The sequence below is a fragment of the Mauremys reevesii genome, unplaced genomic scaffold (genome assembly GCF_016161935.1).
Source record: "Mauremys reevesii isolate NIE-2019 unplaced genomic scaffold, ASM1616193v1 Contig189, whole genome shotgun sequence".
Classification (NCBI taxonomy): Eukaryota; Metazoa; Chordata; order Testudines; family Geoemydidae; genus Mauremys; species Mauremys reevesii.
Genome location: NW_024100814.1, coordinates 33,154 through 40,230, shown reverse-complemented (window position 1 = coordinate 40,230; position 7,077 = coordinate 33,154). Strand labels below are relative to the sequence as shown.

Here is a 7,077-nt window from a genome sequence, read left to right as displayed (position 1 = left end):
GGGTGAGGTGTTGAGCTGCTCACAGCATCCCCACCATGACCTTGCAGCAGGGGATTGCCGCACCCCAACCCAATGCAGGGAGATGGCTGAGTGTATCTCTGCACCCTGAGACCAGGGCAGCCACACTCTGTGCCCCACACATAGAATCTGGCCCTGCTGAAAAGTGACCCCTATGAACAAGTCACCTCCAGGAAAGCAGGATTGGTCCTCAGAGAGGGAATGGGCTTCTTGTGAAGCTTATAGGTCACTGGATGCTCTGGAAACAGGAGCGCTCTGAGTGTAACCCATAGCAAACACAACCTGCTGGGGATGTAGCTCAGTGGTTGAGCACATGCTTTGCGTGTATGAGGCCCTGGGTTCAATCCCAGCATCTTCATGGTCATTTTTCACCCTGCTGCTTTGCTCATGCCCAGCGGGATGTGGCCCACCAGTCTCCCTGCACCAGTTTCAGTCCTGCTCAGTGAGGGCAAGTGACAATTGCATGGAAGGTCTGGGGGTTCTGCTCCTAAGTCACCTCGGTACATTTAAGATTCCCACCCGCTGTGCTGCTTGGGACAATGGTAGATGAGAAGGGCGAATCCTCCAGCACTGGAGGAAAGGTCCCATTGCACAGACTGAGAGGCAAGGAAACAGAGGGCAGTCAGTGCTCAGGGAGGAGAGGGTCAATGATTTACTCCCAGCAGGGGACACTGTCTTTTGAGTATCAGAGGGTAGCCGTGTTAGTCTGGATCTGTAAAGGCGACAGAGTCCTGTGGCACCTTCTAGACTAACAGGCGTATTGGAGCATGAGCTTTCATGGGTGAATCCCCACTTCGTCAGATGAATGGGTGGGAATTCTGTGACTGGCTAGCCAACTACAAAAGCAGTTTCTCCTCCTTGGTGATCACACCTCAACTGCTAGAAGAGGTCTCATCCTCCCTGATTGAACTAACCTCCTTATCTCTAGACTGATTCTTGCCTGCATATTTATACCTGCCCCTGCAAATTTCCACTACATTCATCTGACGAAGTGGGATTCACCCATGGAAGCTTATGCTCCAATACATCTGTTAGTCTGTAAGGTGCCACTGGACTCTGTCTTTTTGAGGCGAGTGCTGCTGGCTTGGGATGGTGCTGACGATGGATAGAAAAAAGGCTGGAGTCAATGGCAGATGGGACCACAGAAGGTCCTGGGTGCTCAGATGCCCCCAGTTATTGCACCCAGGCCTGTCCTAGACAGAGAAAAGACACCGAGGGACCCAGCCCCCCTACAGTGATCCCATGGACAAGAACCTGGTTAGGAGTGGGGTGAAGGTTCCCTCTGGGCAAAGGGGAGCTGAAAACCCTCCGTGTCCTGGAATTTAAGCAACGGAAGCTTCAAACCCTGCGGGTGTGGGCTGAGGTGCATCAGCTGAAGATTGGGCTGGACAGAGGTGGCAGGTTTGTATAATTTTTGGTGGTGCCCAGAATGGGACCAAGTCCTGCCCCACCTGCCACACACACCTGTGTAAGGCTCTGGGAAGGAGTTTGGTTGTGGGAGGGAGAGGGGTTGGGCTCTGGGAGAGTTTGGGTGCAGGGTCTGGGCTCAGTCAGGGGGTTGTGGTGAAGGAGGCAGTGTGGGGGGCAGGCTCTTGGAGGGAGGTTGGGTGCAGGTGTGGGGTCTGGGCTGGGGCAGGGGTTGCAGGAGAGGGTGAAGGGTGCAGCATTTACCTCGGGCATCTCCCAAAAGCAACCCGCAGCCCCTAAGCTGGAGGGCCGGGGGCGTCTCTGCGCACTGCTACCCACAGACTCCACCCCCGCAGCTCCCATTGCCACAGTTGGCAGAGTTGGCAGTTGGGGCGGGGGCAGCATGTGGAGACCCTCCATGCCAACAGTTGTTCTTCTCACAGCTGGCTGATAGGGGGCAGCAGGGGATCTCCCAAATCTGGGGGAATCTCTCTGTGCCCCACTGTTAGCTCTCCATCCTATCTCCCCCTAACCACGCACACCACTCCCCTCCCCATTATCAGTGTTTTAGAGAGACCCCTCCCTCCCTTTATGGGATACAGACTCTCTGTGACAGAGACTGACTGGGGCTCCTCTCTGCATGGCCCCAGTGGGGAAGGAAAGAGACTGGAGGAGAAGATGGGCAGAAGGAGTCTAATGGGGCAAAGCCAGAATAGAGGAGATTTTCTTCCTGTTAAAATGTACTGGAGTCTCATCGCTGAAAAGCCGCATCTTGAGTTAAGTTTGAACCAGCAGCCTTTCAATTACCAGGCAAAGGTGTGAACCACAGAGACTGATAACTGCCTGCTTCCCAAATGTGTTTAAAAAACATATTCAGGGGTGCAACTGGTTAGTGCAGAGGGGCCATCTGTTGGGGTTATGAGTTCAAGCTTTCTCTCAAGCCCTTTTTTCTCTTACCTGTGTAGTTTGTTTTGCCTAATTCATATACAAAGTGCTACACTAGAAAAAGGAGAGTAAGTTCTAAAATGTAGAGGTGGGTGCATACTTTAGAAACATCCCCCCTGTGCTTCCATTAGTTCCAGCAGATTGTTCACTGGAAGGGCAAATTGATTTCTTTGCTGCTGAGAAAGAGGCTAGGACAGGTCTGTGGGCACCAGATCTCTCTGCTTCTTCCAGTTCCTTCCCTGCTCCAGTCACTGCTGTAGGAGGATCCTATATGCACTGAGCCTAAACATTTTCCTGGGCCTTCTTAGCATAGTTGGCAGCATGTCAGTCTCATACTCAGTAGGTCCTGAGCTCACACCTCAGAAAAGACAATGGTTTTCTGCTCCCTACTTCAGATTTTCTAAAGGAAATCAGAGAAAAGAAGCTATAGGAGAGTGGTTCCTAGACACTCTAACACACACAGATTTTTCTAAGGCATTAACTTTTCCTTCTCTGTGGAGTTTGTATTCTCCATAGAGCAAAATAAAACAAAAACATGCAAGTCTAAGACTAATACAGTATGAAACTCAATACAGATAAAATCTCACCCTCAGAGATCTTCCAATAAGCTTCTTTTGCAGACTAGACTTATTTCTTGTCTGAGCCCAATCTTTGCACCTGGTATAGTCCTTGTTCCAGCTCAGGTGGTAGCTCGGGGATTTCTCATGACTGCAGCCACCTTTCTTCTGTTCCACCCCCTTAAACAGCTTTGGTACAAGGCAGGAATCTTTTGTCTCTCTCCTGGGGAAAAGCCCGAGGTTTAAGATGGATTCCTGTACCAGGTGACATGGTCACATGCCCTGTGAGACCCCCAAGCCTTCATTGTTCCTGGCCTGACTCACAGATGGTGCAGGACAGAGCCATCTCAGTCAATTGTCCTGGTTAATGGCCCACACTTTGCATCATTAGAACAGGACCTCAGAGTTATAGTTTATATTTCTAGCTTCAGGTACAGGAAAGATCGGTTCATACAAATAGGCTGAACACACACAGTAGATAATAAGCTTTGTAATGATACTGCACAAGAGACCTTTTGCATGAAGCATGTTCCAGTTACATTATATTCACACCCATTAGCATATTTTCATAAAATCATCAACATCACAGCAGGAAAGGGTTTTACTGTGGCACCTGGGAGCAGTTGAGTTTCATGTCAGGCTGTGCTATGAGTTCCTCCACGTTTCCCATAAGCACACAGGGCCCTGAGCGGGTACTCTCGATACAGGAATGGCCCAGATACAATGAAGTGATGGGAATTGCATTTTCCTTTTTAATTTTTGAATTTCCAATGACATTTCTGTTTGTGATTTTGTTTTGCTTCGTATAACTGTGTTTTCTCAGGGACTTGATATTTACCAGGCTAACTAACAGCTAATAACGGGAGACTTCCAAGCAGGGCGTGGGCGAGCGGAAAGAACTGTAAGAGATGCTGGTTTTCAACCTTGTGTTAGATAAGAATAGAATGCAGATTGTAGCAGAAATTGCTGAGAGAAGTAAGCTATCAGAAAGGAATATGTACAAACAAAATGCAGTTGTTGCTCCTTACTGTATGTCGCAAAGGTATAAATGCTTGCCTTAATTGTTTATCTAACCGAGACCTACCTCGGGAGGAAACTCTGCCTGTCTGTACTCTCCCGAATAACTGCAGTTGCTCGAAATAAACGGCATAATATAATAACATTTAACATCCCTGTGGTGGGAAGAACATCTCAAAAGCCCAACGCTGTGGCATTTAATTTAAAGGGAACTATACAAAAATGAGGGTTAGTTAAACAGAAATTAAAGGTACAGTGACTAAAGTGAAATTCCTGTAAGCTGCATGGACACTTTAACGACACAATAATAGAGGCCCAACTTAAATGTATACCCCAATTTAAGAAACACAGTAAAAGAACTAAAAAGACCCACCGGGCTTAACAACCATGTAAAAGAAGCAGTGAGAGACAAAAGACTTCCTTTAAAAGTGGAAATCAAATCCTAGAAAGGAGCATAAACATTGCCAAATTGTAGGTGACAAATCTGAGGAACTGTCACAGACTGAAGTGTCACTAGAGCAGGTTTTGGAATTAATTGATAAACTCAACATTAACAAGTCACCAGGACCAGATGGCATTCGCCCAAGAGTTCTGAAAGAACTCAAATGTGAAGTTGCGGAACTATTAACTATGGTTTGTAACCTGTCCTTTGAATCGGCCGGTACCCAATGACTGGAAGTTAGCTAATGTAATGCCAATATTTTAAAAGGGCTCTAGAGGTGATCCCAGCAATTACAGACCAGTAAGTCTAACATCGGTACCGGGCAAATTAGTTGAAACAATAGTAAAGAATAAAATTGTCAGACACATAGAAGAACATAAATTGTTGGGCAAAAGTCAACACGGTTTCCGTAAAGGGAAATCGTGTCTTACTAATCTATTAGAGTTCTTTGAGGGGGTCAACAAACATGTGGACAAGGGGGATCCAGTGGACATAGTGTACTTAGATTTCCAGAAAGCCTTTGGCAAGGTCCCTCACCAAAGGCTCTTACATAAATTAAGTTGTCATGGGATAAAAGGGAAGGTCCTTTCATGGATTGAGAACTGGTTAAAAGACAGGGAACAAAGGGTAGGAATTAATGGTATATTCTCAGAATGGAGAGGGGTAACTAATGGTGTTCCCCAAGGGTTAGTCCTAGGACCAATCCTATTCACCTTATTCATAAACGATCTGGAGAAAGGGGTAAACATTGAGGTGGCAAAGTTTGCAGATGATACTAAACTGCTCAAGATAGTTAAGACCAAAGCAGACTGTGAAGAACTTAATAAAGATCTCACAAAACTAAGTGATTGGGCAACAAAATGGCACATGAAATTTAATGTGGATAAATGTAAAGTAATGCATATTGGAAAAAATAACTCCAATTATACATAAAATATGATCGGGACTAATTTAGTTACAACAAATCAGGAAAAAGATCTTGGAGTCATCGTGGATAGTTCTCTGAAGATGCCCACGCAGTGTACAGAGGCGGTCAAAAAAGCAAACAGGATGTTGGGAATCATTAAAAAAGGGATAGAGAATAAGACTGACTATATTATTACCCTTATATAACTCCATGGTATGCCCACATCTTGAATTCTATGTACAGATGTGGTCGTCTCATCTCAAAAAGATATACTGGCATTAGAAAGGTTCAGAGAAGGGCAATTAAAATGATTAGGGGTTTGGAACAGGTCCCATATGAGGAGAGATTAAAGAGGCTAGGGCTTTTCAGCTTGGAAAGAGGAGACTAAGAGGGAATATGATAGAGGTATATAAAATCATGAGTGATGTGGAGAAAATAGATAAGGAAAAGTTATTTATTTATTCCCATAATACAAGAACTAGGGGTCACAAAATGAAAATAATAGGCAGCAGGTTTAAAACAAATAAAGGAAGTTCTTCTTCACACAGTGCACCGTTAACCTGTGGAACTCCTTACCTGAGGAGGGTGTGAAGGCTAGGACTATAACAGGGTTTAAAAGAAAACTGGATAAATTCATGGAGGTTAAGTCCATTAATGGCTATTAGGCAGGATGGGTAAGGAATGGTGTCCCTAGCCTCTGTTTGTCAGAGGATGGAGATGGATGGCAGGAGAGAGATCACTTGATCATTGTCTGTTCGGTTCCTCCTGGCCTGCTTCTGCTCTACAACTATAATTGTCTTTTACACCAAAATCACTAACAGGCACCCAATTCCATGTACAGTCCTAGTGGATGTAAGGCACAGGTAACTTTTGCCTCAGGGTAGCTTGTTGGCATCAACCTCTCTCTCCCACCTGGAGCTGATGAAATTCCTGGCTGGAGGGACACACGCTCCTACAAGTCAAAGGAAAGGAGCTGACAGAAAAGATCACAGGACTGACCCCAAAGAAGGGTGAACTGCAAAATTCAGAAGAAGGCAACTCATCCCGCAGAGCTGAGAGACCACAGTGAAGATGGTGCAAAGATCACTATATTGGAATAAGCAAATGTAATTTATATTAAAACAAATCTGTGGGAAGCCCTAATAAAGGCATTTCTTACAGTTCTCTCAATTTGGATTTACTGATATCTAATAGGGAATGACATCTGATTGAAGCTTTTCCCAAATGCAGAGCATGTGTAGGGTCACTCTCCACTGTGGATTCTACGATGTCTGACAAAGTCTGAGTGCACAATGAAACTTTTCCCGCACTCAGAGCACGTGTAGGGTGTCTCTCATGTGTGGATTCTCTGATGTGTGATAAGGTGTGAGCGCCGACTGAAGCTTTCTCGCACTCATATCACGTGTAGGGCGTCTCTCCTGTGTGTATTCTCTGATGTGTGATTATGCTTGAGCGCCGACTGAAGCTTTTCCCGCACTCAGCGCATGTGTAGGGCGTCTCTCCTGTGTGGATTCTCTGATGTGTGATAAGGTGTGGCGCCGACTGAAGCTTTTCCCGCACTCAGAGCATGTGTAGGGCTTCTCCCCTGCGTGGATTTTCTGATGTGTGATAAGGCTTGGCGCCGACTGAAGCTTTTCCCGCACTCAGCGCCGCGTGGGGCGTCTCTGCTGTTTGGATTCTACGATGTCTGAGAATGTTTGAGTGCTCACTGAATCTTTTCCTGCACTCAGAGCATGTGTAGGGTGTTTCTCCTGTGTGGATTCTCTGATGTGTGATAAGGTGTG

General features: G+C 46.1%; 1 non-coding gene across 1 annotated transcript; it reads left to right on the top strand.

The window, feature by feature from the left end:
• Positions 1 to 305: 305 nt before the first annotated feature.
• TRNAA-UGC lies at positions 306 to 376 on the top strand. Its single transcript has one exon. It is a non-coding gene; the product is annotated as a tRNA-Ala (tRNA).
• The last annotated feature ends 6,701 nt before the right edge of the window (positions 377 to 7,077 follow it).